The sequence below is a fragment of the Schistocerca gregaria genome, chromosome X (assembly GCF_023897955.1).
Source record: "Schistocerca gregaria isolate iqSchGreg1 chromosome X, iqSchGreg1.2, whole genome shotgun sequence".
NCBI lineage: Eukaryota > Metazoa > Arthropoda > Insecta > Orthoptera > Acrididae > Schistocerca > Schistocerca gregaria.
In genome coordinates, this window is record NC_064931.1 from 211,457,086 (window position 1) to 211,477,689 (window position 20,604).

Consider the following 20,604-nt stretch of genomic DNA (forward strand, 5'->3'; position numbering starts at 1 on the left):
ATCTGACATGGCCGGCCGGAGTGGTCGAGCGGTTCTAGGCGCTACAGTCTAGAACCGCGAGACCGCTACGGTCGCAGCTTCGAATCCTGCCTCGGGAATGGATGTGTGTGATGTCCTTGGGTTAGTTAGGTTTAAATAGTTCTAAGTTCTAGGGGACTGATGACCTAAGATGTTAAGTCCCATAGTGCTCAGAGCCATTTGAACCATTTTTAATCTAACATGGAATGTTGGTCATAGGAAAGCTGCAGTTACTCCTGAATACGTTACCAAAGTTTCTGTAATTATTCAGGAAAATCCAGTGAAATTCGTTCGAAGAACTGCAACAAAGGCTGGTTTGAAGTTTTCCAGCATGGAGAAAGTACTGCGACAGAGCCTACACATGTTTTCCTTCAAAATTCAAAGCCACCAGTGACTTTTCAAATCAAATTACCTGAATGATTGATAACGAAGGATTTTATGATGGCTGCATCCGGTTCACAGATGAAGCCCACTTCCATCTGAATGCACTCGTGAATAAACAAGACCACAATTTTTGGAAAATCCCAGTTTGTGTGAAGTGAAACCACTGTAGTCTCCCAAGTTACAGTTTAGGTTGCAGTATGCAGCAGGGCCATTAGTGACCCTTTTTTTCACGTGACAGACGATCACTACACTGCTACGTTGCAACTGTGGTGCAGTTTGTCACCACAGAGCTAGCTAGCTCTGGAGGATCGACCAGGCACTGAGCGTTTCATGCAAGACAGGGCCAGACCACATAGCAGTGAAAAGGTGTTTCGCTTTCTTGATGATTGCTTTGGAAACACAGTCGCTGCACTGGATTATTGCAAATTTACTGGCGCTAGAATGGATTGGCTTCCATATTTGTCCAATGTGACACCCTGTGACTATCTTTATGGGGCACATTGGAAGGCACTGCCTACTGGAACCATCGCAACTCGCTGGAAGAGCCTCAATCGGCGATCTGTTTAGCATCTATATCCATTTCTGCACAGGTTATCTGAAAGTGTAAATGGAGGACGATATTACAGTTAACCCAAGGTAATCCTATCACGGACTACCATAACAGCAAAGTGAGAGAGAAAGAGGAAACAGGTCGAATTAAATGGCATAGTAAAATATACATACATGATAACTCACATAAAAAATTAGGTGTAACACAAAATAGAATAAGCTGATAAATGGACCATAAAGACACACTGGAGAAAAACACTGGGAAAAAGTAGCTGTAGAACACATGAGCGTTTGTGACAACAGTCATGACAGTGCAGAACAAACTGTAAATATGGCCCCAGACCAAATTTCATTGTTCTTTTGCGGCATCTCCGTCCTGGTAGTGGCTGGATTTTCGAAAATATTGTAATGTGATTACACAGACTGCTTGCATAGGACGGTTATAATTACACACACTGATATTGTACGAGCCTCACAGGATACAGTGCCATCTGTTAGCAGCTTCTCGAACTATTTCGAAGCTTCTGTACAAAATTCTTACAGCTTTCACAATCAACATGCCGTTTGTTGCACTCGTCTAGCGATCTTAGTTTTCTGGATATTTAATTCTGAAAGCAGGGACTTCTTTTCTGGACACTCTATATCACCAAAAGTCTTATCTTGAGAAAAGCGTCCCTTTAAATGTAGAACTGGTACTGATCCTCTACTGGCGTTCCTGACCGCCCGGATAACGTTAAAATATAAATAAATAAATAAATCATTGGACGCTGAGGGAAGAGCATTATGATCGACGTACTTCTGTCTCTCACGAGACGCCGGCGATTGGGATGCCCGTGAACTTTCGAGAGACTTACAGATAGAAACACAGGATGGTGAGTCGGTATTATCAGGCGACTGCTGCCTGCGACGGCGACTAAGGACTTGGGAAACTTGACAGTCGTTTGTAAAGCCATGCTGAGCTGTCAATGCAACCTCGAAAAATTTAGCAGTTCTAAGCACTTCACCAAGACTAGCAGCGGACTTGGTAAAAGCTTTAGTTTTGATCTTGTCAGGGTCAAGGATCTCAGTCACATCTCGAAGCAATGATTCTGCTTACAAACCTGACAGTTGGAGCAGATGAAATTGTATTTACATGCGGGATCCCACAAGTTGGCAGCCGATGCTGCGTAAAACTGTCCATGTTGTTTATGACTTTGATTAAACTGTAGCCTAGCCGCAACAACGAGTGTTCCTGGCCCTAGTATTCGATTAACAGAGCGCAAAGATCACTAAAAGACAATTCACTTGGGTCCGAGAGTTGTTGCTCTGGCTCCAACACTTCGTATAGACGACTATTAGAAGGCAAAAACATAGCACTTTGCAGCCTACCAGAAACACTGTAAGTAAAACTGTACGGCGGAGGTAGACTGGACAGGTTTCCGGAGACTCTTTGACGGCAGCGAACGGCGGTGGGGGTGTAGTCATGGAGACCGACTGACGTAGTTGCTGCTAATGAGTCATGGTCTGCAGGAGCGCGTGCTGCTGTTCTTTGTGTAGTTGCTATTGCTGTGACATCGGTTGCTGGTACCGTTGCTCCGGAGCCGGAAACAGTTGCTGTTGGAGTTGGAGCTGCTGCTACCAAAGTTCCAGAAACTTGCGTGGGTGACGCCAGAATTTCTGTCATAATTAGCGGAAAGTTGCACTAAGGTGGCTGCAAGCTCCCCTACGTGTCCCGTAACTTTGTTTTAACTCTTCTTTACGGTTTAGTGCTTGACTTTCAGAGTTAGTTAATGGATTCTAATTCACGCCTCAATTCCCGGGTTAATAAATCATGCCAATCTCCCTGTTCTTTAAGCCTACCATTTTCCCCCTTGACAGTACAGGGTACATGAGAAGACTGTTATCAACTGATTAATAATTTCTGTGTTAAAAGTACATTAAGATGACGGAAACATAATAATGAATAAATGTACTTTCCATCAAAAAAATGTTTATTAATACCCTAAGTAAAGTGCAGTTACAAATCCATGATATTACTAGAATTTTTTGTACTTTTCATTAGACTGAATTTTCTAGCGTAAATGCTTATTGCGTAACAATCTATCGAACAACAAGTATGCAGAATTTTTTTTCTTTCCTGTTCTTTATCTTTTTTATGAGTAATTCATAACAAATTACTGTGTCTGCAAGGCAGGCATTCTGATTTTCTACTTCTCGAATGCTTGTTTCAAAAAGACTGATCTGAGTATTCGTAAACAGCAGCCATAATTCAAATTCCTCGTTGTTGAAAATTGATTTCAAAGATAAAGGAAAACCTCATTCAGAGAAGAAAAATGACTTTATAGCAGGATATAAATTCAAAATTCTCTCTAGAACAGGAATTAATTCCAACCGTCTTGGACTGCTGTAACCTAGCAATTGGTGGTAACTGATATTTACAAAATCACGGAACTCTTTTGAGTCTTTCCACCTACACTATAAATATGAAAATGCTTGTAAACTTTGGAAATTGTGTGCTCTACATAAATTGGCGACTTCGCAACGGCTCTTTCCACACTGTTGTGGATGATGTCTGTCATACAATCCACACCTATATGATAATCCTTACCAAGTCTTGTTTGTAACTTAGCAAAGACACTTTCTCTGCTGCTTCTGTTTGCTCGCCCAAACATACTGTTCGTAATGTCAGCAGGTAAACAAACAAACTTTCATTCTAGGCAGTAATCGTGCAGATCCGACGTCATATCTTTAGGTATTAGATTAGAAATTTCATTTTCAACAGAAATTAGTGCCAATATTTTTTTATGCACCCCGCTTTCTAAAACTGAATATTTGACGAACACTGCAAGAAACTTTGTTGATTTATAACTACTAGTATCTGTGGATAAACTTACAAAATTTACATGATCAAGATCTTTTTTAAGAAGTCATTTTCACCAAGGAGTGGATACATTATTAACCGTGCTTTCGGCTTCGGTTCGTTTACAGCTAAACTTGACGGCATAGAGTTTTTTAATAACATTTGTTTTGGAATCCATGGAACTGTAGCTATGTTTATGACGCACGGAAATATGTTATAGCAACTACGCTGAAGTATCAGGTCAACTATCAACGACAATATTATACCCTACTAGCCATTAAAATTGCTACACCAAGCCGGCCGCTGGTGGCCGAGCGCTTCTAGACGCTTCAGTCTGGAACCGCGCGACCGCTACGGTCGCAGGTTCGAATCCTGCCTCGGGCATGGATGTGTGTGATGTCCTTAGGTTAGTTAAGTTTAAGTAGTTCTATGTTCTAGAGGACTGATGACCTCAGAAGTTAAGTCGCATAGTGGTCAGAACCATTTGAACCATTTTTTGTTTTTTAGTTTTGAGGTTCTCAGGAACCTACAGGAACGGCGTCAGTTTAAATGGGCGCAGTGCAAACAAAGGAATGTAGACCTAGTAACAATCGGTATTGTAGTTGTAAATTATCATAGCTGTGTTGTGAACAACCGGAGCTCCAAGCCCTAACAGAAAGAAATTGAGCCCAAATCGAGATACGTGTTTAAAGTTGGCTAAAGCCGGAAATAGGTTCAGCTGAAATCTTTACAACGGACATAACTATATTCATAAATGATAGATTGAATACATTTGCTGTTCGGGTGTTTACTGCATTCAGAAGTAGCTTACCTTGTAGTGAAATTGAAGTAGGTAGTTGGCTGTGAGCTAGAATGGGTAGAGATTATACTGCTCAACCGGAGTAAATTAATAATTGGTTCCTTTTACCGATCCCCTTACTCAGATGAGTCAGTTGCTAGGCAGTTCAAAGAAAACTTGAGTCTCATTTCGAATAGGTACCCCATTCATACAATTGTAGTTGGTGGTGACTTCTATCTAGCCTCGATATATTGACAAAAAAAGTGTTTACAGTCTGTGGTAGGCACAAAACGTCATCCGAAATTATACTGAATGCTTTCTCAGAAAATTATTTTGAACAGTTAGTACATGAGTCCACTCGAAACGTAAATCGTTGTGAAAACATACTAGCAACAAATAGTCCTGAGCAAATAGCAATTTCTGGAAAATAACCCCGAGAATGAGAGAGGCACATAATAAAATTTGTTAAAGCATTTAATACAGCTTTCATTTCCTCGTCTACTCAGCGCTTAACGTCGGTGTTATTGAGCTGCTCCCTTCGCTGGCAGACTAGTGATAATTGTAACCGTAGGCACTGCTGGCATCTCAGACCGTTTGCTATCATGTTTAGTGACCAAGATGTGGAGTAAAAGCCTCTCATTCTTGGGGATGAATTCAAAGCCACCATTTGGCGGCGCTACAACGTGGCGGGAATGAGGTGTTGACTTCATGTACACTAGAAGATAGTGGTATGCCATGAGCCAGTACACTTGATTCCAGACTTGGTAAGTGACAATATTTTGAGTGCTAATCGTCCAGTCTCGTATTTACACGCCTCTCCTTAAAAAGTAGGAGAAAATAAATCAAAATTGTAATAAATTGCAATGGGAGGTGATTCTCCATTGGAATAATTACAGAAAATGCCTTTGTTCTATATATTTCCTAGTGATGTGTCTTGAGTGTGTGTATACACTTCGTAGTTTCACTCTATATTTAAAAGTCTGCTATTGATAGTCTTTTAGTGACATTATTGTTTTAACATAGTACGACATCATTTTTTAATACCGGTGGCAGTAATTGCTTACAGTGTGCATTTAGCGATGTGTTGTGATGGTACATAGCATTTACATGATCAAGATCTTTTTTAAGAAGTCATTTTCACCAAGAAGTGGATACATTATTAACCGTGCTTTCGGCTTCGGTTCGTTTACAGCTAAACTTGACGGCATAGAGTTTTTTAATAACATTTGTTTTGGAATCCATGGAACTGTAGCTATGTTTATGACGCACGGAATGCTACAGTAATATTCCTTCAGCTGCAGTCATTGTAGTCTGTTCATTTCCTGGAATTTCACAAATTACGCTTTTGCTGTATACCCATTCTATCTTGATACAAATTAAAGCTCGTAACAGTAGCTTGTTTTGTTCTCACTTTACAGTATAGAACCGATTTTACTGAAATGCGTTATAGCAACTACGCTGAAGTATCAGGTCAACTATCAACGACAATATTATACCCTACCAGCCATTAAAATTGCTACACCAAGCCGGGCGATGGTGGCCGAGCGCTTCTAGACGCTTCAGTCTGGAACCGCGCGACCGCTACGGTCGCAGGTTCGAATCCTGCCTCGGGCATTAATGTTTGTGATGTCCTTAGGTTAGTTAAGTTTAAGTAGTTCTATGTTCTAGGGCACTGATGACCTGAGATGTTAAGTCCCATAGTGCTCAGAGCCATTTTGCTACACAAAGAAGAAATGCAGGTGATAAACGGGTATTCATTGGACAAATATATTACACTAGAAGTGACATGTAATTACAATTTCACCTAATTTGGGTGCATAGTTCCTGAGAAATCAGTACCCAGAAAAACCACCTCTGGCTGTAATAACGGCCTTGACACGCCTGGGCATTGAGTCAAACAGAGCTTGGATGGCATGTACAGATACAGCTGCCCGTGCAGCTTCAACACGATACCACAGTTCATCAAGAGTAGTGACTGGCGTATTGTGACAAGCCAGTTGCTCGGCCACCATTGACTAGACGTTTTCAATTGGTGAGAGATCTGGAGAACGTGCTGGCCAGGGCAGCAGTCGAACATTTTCTCTATCCAGAAAGGCCCGTACAGGACCTGCAACATGCGTCGTGCATTATCCTGCTGAAATGTAGGGTTTCGCAGGGATCGAATGAAGCTTTGATCCACGGGACGTAACACATCTGAAATGTAACGTCAACTGCTCAAAGTGCCGTCAATGCGAACAAGAGGTGACCGAGACGTGTAACCAATGGCACCCCATACCATCACACCGGGTGATACGCCAGTATGGCGATGACGAATAGACGCTTCCAATATGCGTTCAACGCGATGTCGCCAAACACGGATGCGACCATCATGATGCTGTAAACAGAACCTGGATTCATCCACAAAAATTACGTTTTGCTATTCGTGCACCCAGGTTCATCGTTGAGTACACCATCGCAGGCGCTCCTGTCTGTGATACAGCGTCAAGGGAAACCGCAGGCATGGTCTCCGAGCTGACAGTCCATGCTGCTGCAAACGTCGTCGAGCTGTTACATGGCTGTTGTCTTACAAACATCCAATTCTGTTGACTAAGGGATCGAGACGTGGCTGCACGATCCGTTACAGCCATGCGGATAAGATGCCTGTCATCTCACTGTTAGTTACACGAGGCCGTTGGGATCCAGCTTGGCGTTCCGTATTACCCTCCTGAGCCCACCGATTCCACATTCTGCTAACAGTCATTGGATCTCGACCAATGCGAGCAGCAATGTCGCGATACGATAAACCGCAATCGTGATAGGCTACAATCCGATCATTATCAAAGTCGGAAACGTGATGGTAAGCATTTCTCCTCCTTACACGAGGTATCACAGCAACGTTTCACCAGGCAACGCTTAATTCACAGGCTTTAGATTTGTGTGATTTATTGTGTAACGGAAACTTCTTCACACTTTTCGTTATTTAGAGTCATTTGCCACTTTTCGCACCATTCAGATATCATGTCTAAATCATGTCGGCTTGGTTTTTATCATCTGATGACTTTACAAGACGGAAAATGACAGCACCATCTGCAAACAATCTAAGAGGGCTGCTCGGATTTTCTCCTATGTCGTTTATGTAGATCAGGAACAGCAAAGGTCCATCCTTAGGGAACGTTTTACTCGATGACTTTCCGTCAACTACAGTTACCATGAACTGTGACTCTTCTGTCAGGAACTCACGAATCCACTGGCACAAATGATGCGATACTCCATAGGCACGCAATTTGATTAGAAGTCGCTTATGAGGAACGGTGTCAAAAGCCTTCTGAAAATCTAAAATCATGGAATAATATGACGTCTCCTTTCGATAGCACTCATTTTTACTTGTGAGAATAAAGAGCTAGTTGCGTTTCACAAGAGCGATATATACTGAATACGTGTTGACTATTTGTCAATAAATCGTGCTATAACTGCTATCAAGTCTTAGAATGTGAGCACTTGTGAAACGGTTTGAATTCAAGACATCCAGGAACATATGACACTGTATCACAATATCGTTTATTTTGAGAGATGTATATGGGGCTTGAAAGCCGAAACGTGTAGTCAAAATAATATAAAGTAGCATCTCAGTTACACGGCTGTTGGCGAATTTCATTGATACTGACACTTACTTAACCAGCTGATGTCTCCTGTCCATGATGAATCTCCTTGGGTTTTCTGTCAGATTTTGAGACAGAGTTTCGTTGTGGAAACTATTAACGGACTCTCGCCCTGAAGTTTGGGCTAAATTTCAAGTTTCTGTAAAACTTCCCCAACGTTAGAGATCTTGCTTTATTTTAAAATTTGGCTTGCTTTTGTCGTTGCTTCTGCAACAACAGTGTTCTGACCCATTTTGTGTACCTTGGAGAATCACTACCATCCGTTACTAATTTATTTCGTATACATCTGTCAACTGCTGTCGATACTATCTCTCTGAATTCAAACCACATCTCGTCTACGCTTACACAGTCAGATCGAAAGGAGTGGAGACAGTCTCTTACAATGGTGCCAAACGAATTTTGATCTTATTCTTTAAATACATGCACTCTGCGTTTATTGTAGTGGGTTTGGGTGTTCAGTCTAGCTGCATCAACCGTGTGATCACTAATCCCTGTATGCCCCATGATGCTCCCTATTTGCTCAGGACTATTTGTTGCTAGTATGTTTTCGCAACGATTTACATTTCGAGTTGACTCATGTACTAACTGTTCAAAATAATTTTCTGAGAAAGCATTCAGTATAATTTCGGATGACGTTTTGTGCCTACCACAGACTGTAAACACGTTTTTTGTCAATATATCGAGGCTAGATAGAAGTCACCACCAACTACAATTGTATGAGTGGGGTACCTATTCGAAATGAGACTCAAGTTTTCTTTGAACTGCCCAGCAACTGACTCATCTGAGTAAGGGGATCGGTAAAAGGAACCAATTATTATTTTACTCTGGTTGAGCAGTATAATCTCTACCCATTCTAGCTCACAGCCAACTACCTACTTCAATTTCACTACAAGGTAAGCTACTTCTGACAGCAATAAACACTCGAACAGCAAATGTATTCAATCTATCATTTATGAATATAGTTATGTCCGTTGTAAAGATTTCGGCTGAACCTATTTCCGGCTTTAGCCAGCTTTAAATACCTATCACGATTTGGGCTCAATTTATTTCTGTTGGGGCTTGGAGCTCCGGTTGTTCCCAACACAGCTACGATAATTTACAACTACAATACCGATTGTTACTAGGTCTACATTCCTTTGTTTGCACTGCGCCCATTTAAACTGACGCCGTTCCTGTAGTTTCCTGAGAACCTCAAACCTAAAAAACAAAAAATGGTTCAAATGGTTCAAATCACTATGCGACTTAACTTCTGAGGTCATCAGTCGCCTAGAACTTAGAACTAATTAAACCTAACTAACCTAAGGACATCACATACATCCATGCCCGAAGCAGGATTCGAACCTGCGACCGTAGCGATCGCTCGGCTCCAGACTGTAGCGCCTAAAACCGCACGACCACTCCGGCCGGCTCTTAAAAAACAGTCCCTTCCACAGAGTTCCCGCTACTCACGTAGCCGCTTGTTGTGTATATTGTGCAGCTGTCCTATTAAGGGGAGCCCGGGAACTCACTACACGAGGGTGCAAATCGAGGAATCTGTAGCCTACAAGGTCGCAGTACTGTCTGATCCTCTGTTTGAGACACTCCCCTCTTCTCGGTACCAGAGGACCACAGTCGGTTCTGTCGGCGATTTTAGAGACGGTAAGCTCCGCCTTCAACTCGCAAACAAGACCGGCAGTGTTTACCACTTTAGCTAGCTGCCTGAAACCAGAAAGAATCTCTTCCGATCCAAAGCGACATTCATCGTTGGTACCGACATGAGCCACCACCTGGAGTTGACTGCATCCCGCAATCTTCATGGCGCCCAGAAACAACCTTTCCACCTTTGGAATGAGGACTCTTGGTATGCACACAGATTGCACACTGGATTCCCCCTCCTTGGCAGCCATTTCCCTATGGGACCCCATTACGAGCCTAACATTGGAGCCCCCAACTACCAGTAAACCCACTCTCTATGAATGCCCAGATACTGAGGGCCAAGAGGCAAGCGACTGCCTCTTGCTTAGGGACTTCGTCAGCGGCAGACTGCGCCCATAACTTGTTTACTGTGCACGCCCTCCGATCGCCCGCTCGGAAAGTCTTTCGCTGCCTGCGACATCTCGGAACAACATCCTGTTCACTACGGGTGAGGGGTGACCCTCAGTTGAGGCAGTACGCGGGGCGGCCGCACTAGTGAACCTATCGGGGCACATGTGGGATGTGCTGGACGTCCCTCAGCTCTCCACGTCCGGCCAGCCACAGTGATGTCCATTGGCAGCAGCTTTAAGCTCTGCGACCGAAGCCAATAACGCCTGGGAATGGATAAACACGCACGAAATTAATGAAGTCAAGCTGAAGAAAAACACTCCGTCATCAGGCCACAAGTGGCCCATCGGGACCATCCGACCGCCATGTCATCCTCAGCTGAGGATCCGGATAGGAGGGGCGTGCGGTCAGCACACCGCTCTCCCGGTCGTTACGATGACTTTCTTTGAACGGAGCCGCTACTATTCGGTCTAGTAGCTCCTCAATTGGCATCACGATGCTGAGTGCACCCCTAAAAATGGCAACAGCACTTGGAATGCCGGATGGTCACCCATCCAAGTGCCGGCCACGCCCGACAGCGCTTAGCTTCGGTGATCTGACGGGAACCGCTGTATCCACTGCGGCAAGGCCGTTGCCCCAAACTAAAGAGCACAGAGGAAATTTGAAATATGTCGCCTCTTATGAGAAACCATGTCAAACTTACAGACGAACTCTCTGTCTTCTGATGAGCTGCTGCAGCAACGAAAGCTAGCACTCGACTGGGGGCTGGAACTACTGCAGTGGCTGTTCAGCCACAAAACAAATGCCTGGCGCAATGGAAACAGCGGTACTGTGCACTACACGCGGAACTATGGATAAACGGAATCCAACCGAAATGTTCTGTCAATCTCAGGCAAACTGAGTCCATCCTTAGTGTAGAGAGCCAGAACCGAAACTGACTTCACGCGAAAATCACAAGTTCTGCCGATGTGCTGTCAGAAAAAAAAATTAGATTCCAGACTGATGTCGAGTCCTAAGCGCCGCTACTGACGACCTGAAACACTTCAATATCCCTAAGCGAATGCGGCTTGAACACCAGTCGGACACACACCAACTCGTTTCGCACACTACCCTGACCAGCACACGTCGTACCTCAACCAAGTCTCACCGAAAACTGTCCTAAAGCATGGTGTTCATCGCCTGTGAGCAGTCTCCGTCCACCCCTCCACTGAAAATTCCAAATGTACATCATTTAATGAGTTCCGAAGTTTCACCTGCCTAGCTCATATCTTTTGATACACGGGTTATGATGTTATTCTGAATGAGCCATCAGACGCGCGTTAATATTCTAGTCAAAATCGATATATTCATCTTGTTTTTCCATGTTTGCTTTAGCAATACATACGTTATTGGATGGGGTCCGCCTTTAGCAAAACACAATTTTGTTTTTTATCCCAAACATGTTTCACTGCAGTTGCAGCATCATCAGTCGGATTTTATTTTATCGCTACTAAAGGTAAAGAATGTTCTTTACTACGTAAACATTAAAGCACTCCGTCTTCAGGCCTCGAGTGGCCTAGCGGGACCATCCGACAGAAGCCAGTACTATTCGGTCGAGTAGCTCCTCAATTGGCATGAGGCTGAGTGCAATCCGAAAAAATGGCAACAGCGAATGGTGGCCCAGAGGGTCACCCATCCAAGTGCCGACCACGCCCGACAGCGCTTAACTTCGCTGATCTCACGGGAACCGGTGTATCCACTGCGGCGACGCCGTTGCCACATGTAAGCACTCGTTTTTAAAATAGTAATTACAGATTTTTTGAAGAAACAAAATTATGAATTCATGCCTTAGTACCGCATGCTGTACGGTTACTGTAAAAACATAATACACCAGGAAAACCACATCATGTGGTAAAAAGGTATGAATTCCTAATTTTATGTGTTTCTTCAAAAATCTGTATTTAACGTTTTAAAAACTAATATTTGTATGTATACAAACAGTAAAGAACATGCTTTATCTTTAACAGCCATAAAATAAAAGCCCACTGATGATGTTGTAACTGCAGTGAAACATGATTAGGATAAAAAAACAAAACAGTGTTTTGCTAAAGGCGGATCCCATCTAATAACATATGCAAAATCGATATATTACATTTAATTCTACGTGTAATACTTCGTCCGATATTTAAGTTTAAACAATTCCAAAACTTCATTGAAGTGTTTGAAAACATTTCCTACTCTTTATGCCAATAAATATTTCAACAGTTACAGATGTGGTACCACTTTCTGATCGGATTTTCACTCCTCTTTCCAGTATACTATTCATAATTAAGAAATCTGTGTACTTTTCGAGTTATGAGCGAAACTACGCAAATTTATGAACAAATCATAAAAACACACAAGAACAAAATAAATCTTAAGAGCTAAAGGTTGAATATTGTACTCAACGCCCTCCGCCAATGCACGCTACCTTGGTGAATGTGTGCTTGTCTTGTGTCATAATTCTTATTAATTTTCATTTATAATGCAGTTAAGCTGCGTCTCATAGCTTATTTAATCGTGCCACAAATCATGTGAATATATCAATCGAAGCGCCTCGCCGACAGCTAGTCTGAGTGCTCAGTCTCCATTGTACATCAACTTATAAATAAGTTATTAAACATTTACTGATTGACAGTTACAAAAACCTTACGTATTCTGATTACAGTAAATATGTGCACACCAGCAAAATCGGGGTGCTTCCCTCTTTAATATGACATATAGCCCTTCATTGTGCCAATTACAGGAACAATATGTGACAAGCTATTGTGTGCACCAGCAGTGGATCTGACGTCACTTCTGCGCGTATCAAATTCTGACAATTCCAAATGTCCCAGCGAGCCAAAGGCGACACGGGCCGTCACCTCTCAGTACACGGACCTGTCGCTACTTAGCAACCGACACACAGCCTGCGACTGAGACAACTCGCTTGGAATCCGCGTAGCGAAGTGCGCGCATCTCAGACGCCATTCGTGACCATACACAAACCTCAACCTCGCATAATAGCCCGCTGTGTCACAAGCAGAGGCAACGATTCAAATGATGAAAATACAGTACGGAAAATAACCTTCCCACGAACTATATGCCGGCCGGTGTGGCCGTGCGGTTCTAGGCGCTTCAGTCTGGAACCACGTGACCGCTACGGTCGCAGGTTCGAATCCTGCCTCGGCCATGGATGTGTGTGATGTCCTTAGGTTAGTTACGTTTAAGTAGTTCTAAGTTCAAGGGGACTAATGATCACAGATGTTAAGTTCCATAGTGCTCATAGCCATTTGAACCATTTTTGAACGAACTTTATATACGTTGTATCAACACCTCAAACGAATGTCAGACTATTCTAAGATGTAATAGCGCTGCAAACCGAGAAGGATCATATATTTAGGGTGGGAAGCCTTAGAAAATCATCACCTCATGCCCACAATTTTGTCCTAATACCAAGAACACAATTTCATCCGCGCATACACTTGCCATAGTATGTTACATACTTAATCCAATTGAAATCTTCTGAAAAAAGAAAAAAGAAACGCGGGTTACAACTCAAACTCAAGACTCATTCTATACAGACAGTTCACACACTGCCTTCAGCATAACAATGCGTCAGAACATGAATAGCTGAATTACTGCCATCATACATAATGAGTACCATGACACAAATTAACCACCTATGGATAAAGAGCAGACATTAACGGAAAACAAAACGAGTGGGTTGAGAAAATTATATGACTACAGAATCCTGTGTCCCAACAATACATAGAACCAAATTAAATATTTAGTGAAGTCTCAAAATCATTAAACACAGCAGTCAGGCCACCACATCTTTAATCATACCTGCAATAGGACACTGCTGAAAAATTATCAAATTTCAACACTAATGATCCGATGAAAGATCCAAATATAAAATACAGGAATAACTTTCAAAGTAAATTTAGCACAGGAGAAATTCTCACCCAGCAGAAATACGATTGCAAATGAAACTACACGTCATATTTCCTCAATAACACAGTAAATTTCACCTTTATTTACAATAAATGAGGTACACCACAGAAAGTTAACGAAAGATCTGACAAAGATGTTTACTCCAAGACAGAAAAAGTGGCATAAAACATTCGCATAAGACAGGTGCGATTTCATGGTCACATCAAACGATTTGGTGGAAACAGCCTGATGAAACAGATATTCGACTTTTTCAACACAAAACTCCAAAACGCAGTTATCTAGTTCTCAGGAATCAAAGAAGTTATCCTGATATTCGAAATCAAGCCCGAAGACACTTTCGACGAACATCTCTACAAAGGTAGTAAGGGACTACGTAAATGAAGATTAGCACCAAAATCAAGTCGTTGGGACCCACGGACAGAGGGGCACAAAAAACCCAGTTGGAGTTGTAGGTGCACAGAAAACCGAAGGTTATTACACAATATAGTAAAGCTTAACGTGGTACTAGTCGACCCATACTAAAATGTAAATAAATAAATTCGGTGATGTTGTTGATGTGGTCTGTCCAAAGACTGTTTTGATGAGATCTCTACTATACTCTATACTGTGGAAGCCTGCTCATCTCTTCAAAGCCACTGAAAACTAGACCCAATTGAAACCGCTTACCATAGTCAGCCGCGCGGGATTAGCCGAGCGGTCTCGGGCGCTGCAGTCATAGACTGTGCGGCTGGTCCCGGCGGAGGATCGAATCCTCCTCCTGCCTGGGTGTGTGTGTTTCTCCTTAGGATAATTTAGGTTAAGTTTTGTGTAAGCTTAGGGACTGATGACCTTAGCTGTTAAATCCCATAAGATTTCGCACACATTTGTCAACCGTTGATTTCCTTCTGAAATTCTTACCTCTCCTCGCACACGCACACTTTCTGCCATTACCAAATAGACTAATGCATGGATGACTTAGGATGTATCTCACCAGCCGACCTCTTATTTTAGTCAAGCTTGTTGATATCTTTTCTCCATAATTTTATTCAGTATCTCCTCTTTACTCAGCGAGCGAAGAGGAGCAGTGGTTAACACATTGGACCCGCGTTCCGCCAGTCTGATTTAAATTTACGTGATTTCCCTAAATCGCTTTAGGCAAATGGCAGGATGGTTTTTTTGAAAGGCCACGGCCGACTTCCTTTCCCATTCTTTCCTAATGCGATGGGACCGACGACCTCGCTGTTCGGTCCCCTCCCCCAAGTCAACCAACTCCTTCAGTCATTCGAGCTACGCATCTGTTCTTCAGCGTTCTTCTGTAGCACCACATTTCAAAACCTTCTATTTTCGTTGAGCAATTCGGCGGTACGTCCACCCGGCCTCCCGCATGCCCACTATACGCCCTCGCTCAAAGTCCGTCAACTGCACATACGGTTCACGTGCACGCTGTCGCGGCATGCTACCAGTGTTAAAGACTGCGATGGAGCTCCGTATGCCACGGCAAACTGGCTGACACTGACGGCGGCGGTGCACAAATGCTGCGCAGCTAGCGCCATTCGACGGCCAACACCGCGGTTCCTGGTGTGTCCGCTGTGCCGTGCGTGTGATCATTGCTTGTACAGCCCTCTCGCAGTGTCCGGAGCAAGTATGGTGGCTCTGACACACCGGTGTCAATGTGTTCTTTTTTCCATTTCCAGGAGTGTACTTCACGGCATTCGGTTCAGAACTGCTGCAAATTCGTCGGGCAATAGACCTCGCCGCTCGAACTGTCAACACAACTCGCACTACTAAGAGTATCCTACGACTTCCACATAGCAGGCAACAGGTTATACACGATGCTGGTGACTACTTTGAAGGTCAGTAAAACTTTGAAACATGTATCTATTTTTTACGAGCTGCAAATAAATAGTTACCATTGTTAAAGTTCCAACCCTCGTATTTGCTCGTCTCTTATAATTCTTTATTATTCGTATGGTGTTTTGACACTTTAACCCTTTCAGACGTGAACTTTTTCTGGAGGAAGGAAGTTTTTCTTTATATGGTAATGCTCTTGGGTGACCTCATAATGGTTTTAGATGCAAGATTTATACGAAACTAAGTACCTGTTTTCAGAAAATGCTTTTTAAACTTGACTTCATTTTATGGACTAAAATAACTAATTACGAAATATTCTTTATTGCAATAAATAATAAAATGATCATTCGAGAGTTACCATGTAAAATAACAGTAACAATTTTCAGTTATACAGTGGAGTATAGCGAACCAACTACATCAGTGTATTCCGGTGGTCGCGAGCTGCTGCGCTCTGATACACTGACTTGCAGATATTTTCATAGTGATGCCCAACGGTAGGCAGTATTTGCGCATGATGAAAAGGGTGAACATTCACAAATGTGTACCGCAGGTTTCCAATGGGAAAAATACTTCTGTTACAGTTAAGACACAGTAAAAGTTCATATACACAACTGTAGCCATACGGTCTGAAACGGTTAAAATATATATGTAGAGCTAGTAACAGAGTGCAGACTACAATGTGAGTAATATAAAACGTTACAAACGAACATCTAGTGTATTTATGTAATCTACCGACTTTGGAGTCGCCTGCAGAAAGTCTTCTTGTCATTATCGTATGATCTCATGTGCCATTTTTTTTTGTTATGTGTCTGACTGTCTGTGGCTTTCCCCCAGTCAAAAAATGGATACTTAGTTATGTACATGTTCCATAGATCATCTGAACGATTTCTTTATTGAAATGATGTGGAACGAGTTAGTTTACAGGATATGTATTAGGGATACTATTAGTGTTAACATTAATGAACATACTATTTTCTTACAATACTTGTTATTGGGCAAATTATCAAAAAATTTTGTTACTGTATATGGAACTCCTTTATGAGGCACCAACAGATTTGACAATAGGTAATGAACATCCTTTTACCTCGAGTGGCTGTAGGTATTCACATAAAATTGAGGTCGATTATTTATGAGGAATTTCATTAAGAAATATATGTATTGTGACGGTGCAGTTAAAATGCCTAGCCTCTTGAAGAGGTACTTTCATGATGAACATTACATATTATTCTTACTGCTCGCATTTTGTGCACTCATTATTTTTTTTCTGAATGATGAGTTGCCCCAGAAAATTATTCTGTAGAATATTGCTGAGTGGAAATATGCAAAATATGGCAGGAAGTTGATGCGTTTGTTTCCAAGATTAGCAGCTGTACGAAGAGCAAAAGTAGCTGAACTTAATTGCTTCATAAGTTCAGCAATTGGACGTCTGTTAATTATGCGAGGGGTTTTGTTTAAAATTTTAGGCCCCCTCCCCACTCCCTCTCACATGAGATATCCATTTTTCGAGACACCACTTCATAATTCTTTGGAAAATATTGTTTACCAGTTCTTCTGTTGCTGTCTCTCTAATGGGATTTATTGTAAGACTGGTATAATCTGCCAAAAGGAGCAATTTTGCTTGTTGAATGTTGAATGGAAGGTCATTCGTATACAGGGTGTCCCAGCTATCTTGTCCACCCAAAATATATCTGGAACAATAACAGCTATTGGAAAACAACTTTCACCGGTGTCAATATAGGGCTGGGGCCCATGAATGTACATATTTGGAAACATTCTAAAACGAAAGCGTATGTGTTTTTAACACAAACTTATGTTTTTTTAAAAAGGACCTCCTATATTTTTTCTTCAGCAATCCATAGCATGACAAAGCACATACACAATGGCGTTGGTTGTATCGCAAACATCTAGGAATCCAGGGCACATACCATTAAATTGTACGTTCTGCTTCCTATTGTCCAGATACGACCCTATAAGCCATAGCACCTCATTTTATCTATTAGAATCCGATGATTCGCTGAGTGAGATGCCTTGCTTAGGTCTATCAGTAGAGCATCAACATATGATTTTGTTTCAAAGGCGCTGAGTATTGTGGAAACAACATTACCAACATTTTTCAGTGTAGATGAATTTCCCATGAAGCCATACTGAGTGTTTGCCAGTGTTCCATTGCAGGGGAAATGTTTGTAAATTTGCTGGTACAATGGAATGGTCAACTTTGTTTGAAACTATTGCTACAAGAGAAACAGGACGGTAGTTATCAGTGCATGATTTGTCTCATTTTCATGTAGAAGGATAACTACTGTTATCTTTAAGCAAGGTGGAGAAGAACAACTCATTAAAAACCCAATTTAATAGTACACAAAGTCATTCTAGTATACTGTCCGTCATTTTTTCCATATCAAAATTTGACAGACCATACCAGTCTTCTGATTGAGAACTGCCGAATTTTGCTATAGCTACTCCAACATCAGCTACAGAAATTTGTGCCCATTTGAAAAGAAGGATAATACGGAACGCCGTACTGGACCCCAACGGCCTCGTATCATTTAAAACTCAAAATGACAGCCATCTTATCCTCATGGCTGTAACAGATCGTGCAGCCATGTCTCGATCCCTCAGTCAACAGATGGGGACGTTTGCAAGACAACAACCATCTTCACCAACAATTCGACGACGTTTGCAGCAGCATGGACTATCAGCTCGGAGACCATGGCTGCGTTTACCCTTGACGGTGCATCACAGACAGGAGCGCCTGTGATGGTGTACTCAACGACGAAACTTGGTGCACGAATGGCAAAAAGTCATGTTTTCGGATAAATCCAGGTTCTGTTTACAGCATCATGATGGTCGCATCTGTGTTTGGCGACATCGCGGTGAACGCGCATTGGAAGCGTGTATTCGTCATCGCCATACTGGCTTATCACCTGGCGTGATGGTATGGGGTGCCATTGGTTACACGTCTCGGTCACCTCTTGTTAGCATTGACGGCACTTGGAACAGTGGACGTTACATATCAAATGTGTTACGATCCGTGGCTTTACCCTTCATTCGATCCCTGTGAAACCCTACATTTCAGCAGGATAATGCAGGACCGAATGTTGCAGGTCTTGTACGGGTCTTTCTGGATACAGAAAATGCTCGACTTCTGCCGTGGCCAGCACATTCTCCAGATCTCTCAGCAACTGAAAACGTCTGGTCAATGGTGGCCGAGCAACTGGCTCGTCACAATACGCCAGTCACTACTCTTGATGAACTGTGGTATTGTGTTGAAGTTGCACGGGCAGCTGTACCTGGACACGCCATCCGTTTGACTCAATGCCCGGGCATATCAAGGCCGTTATTACGGCCAAAGGTGGTTGTTCTGGGTTCTGATTTCTCAGGATATATGCACCCAAACTGCGTGAAAATGTAATCACATGTCAGTTCTAGTATAATATATTTCTCCAATGAATACTCGTTCATCATCTGCATTTCTTCTTGGTGTAGCAATTTTAACGTCCAGTAGTGTATATCGTTAAGTGTCTAACCCGGTTCATGGTTCATGGTTCTTGGTTCCTGGTTGCAGTTGCAGGTTGCCTTTTTAACGGCTTCCAAGGGCTATAAAAATTTGATTTCCATTATTTCATATAAATACTGACCGTATTCAAACATTTAAAATGCTGTCATAATCCACTCATTAAGAGGTATAACTTAGGCTACAGCTTTAACGCAGTAAGAGAAGTTGGAACCTGTGTGTAAGTCTGGAGGCAGCGTAGGTCATTACCAGTCAATTACTCCAACTACATTGTTGAGTCACATGTAAAAACCCTGCCGGCACACGAACAGTTCACAGACTCGGCCGTTTCGGAAAGGCTTCAAATCATGCCCCGAAAGCCAGTGATCATGCCATTTTGATCGGCAGATCGCTCAGTTTCTGCAGTAGAACAACGACAGCACTGCCTTCCGCCTCCCCTCCACATGCTTTATACATGGTGAAAAGTATTTAAAACGACAAACTCTGGGAGGTTGTGGGGGACATCAAAACAAATATTTTTCGCTAATGTCATTTTTTCCTATGAGGAGTATTTAAACCGGTAGAGGAAGATTTCTCTGGCGGCAGATTAATTAAACCAACAAATACTTTTCCATTTTTAATGACCAAGAGACAACATATTAACACAACCCAATTTCAATTATAGTAGATTTTCAAAAATGCTTCCATTGACACGTAAACAAAGATTACACCGTCGGATCAATTTCTGTCTGACACGGGCAAAAATCCCAGGAATATCCTGAATTGTTCCTGCTGCTGCTGCTACTATCCTGGCAACCAGATCTTCTTCTGATGCAACAGAAGTTGCGTAAACAAGGTTGCGCATCTCTCCCCATACAAAAAAGTCAAGAGGGGAAATATCTGGGGATTGAGCAGGCCATAGTACAGGACCACCTCTGCCAATCCACGTTTCTGGGAACCGTCGGTCCAGGAATCGACGCACACGACAACTGGAATGTGCCGGCGCCCCGTCACGTTGGAACCACATGCGTTGTCTTGTAGGGAGCGGTACGTCTTCCAGCAATTCTGACAATGCTCTGGCGAGAAAATTTAATAGTGC

The 20,604-nt window shown here is 42.5% G+C and overlaps 1 pseudogene; it reads right to left on the minus strand.

The window, feature by feature from the left end:
- Positions 1–10,746: 10,746 nt before the first annotated feature.
- Positions 10,747–10,864, minus strand: LOC126299672 (5S ribosomal RNA; annotated as a pseudogene).
- Between the last annotated feature and the right edge of the window lie 9,740 nt (positions 10,865–20,604).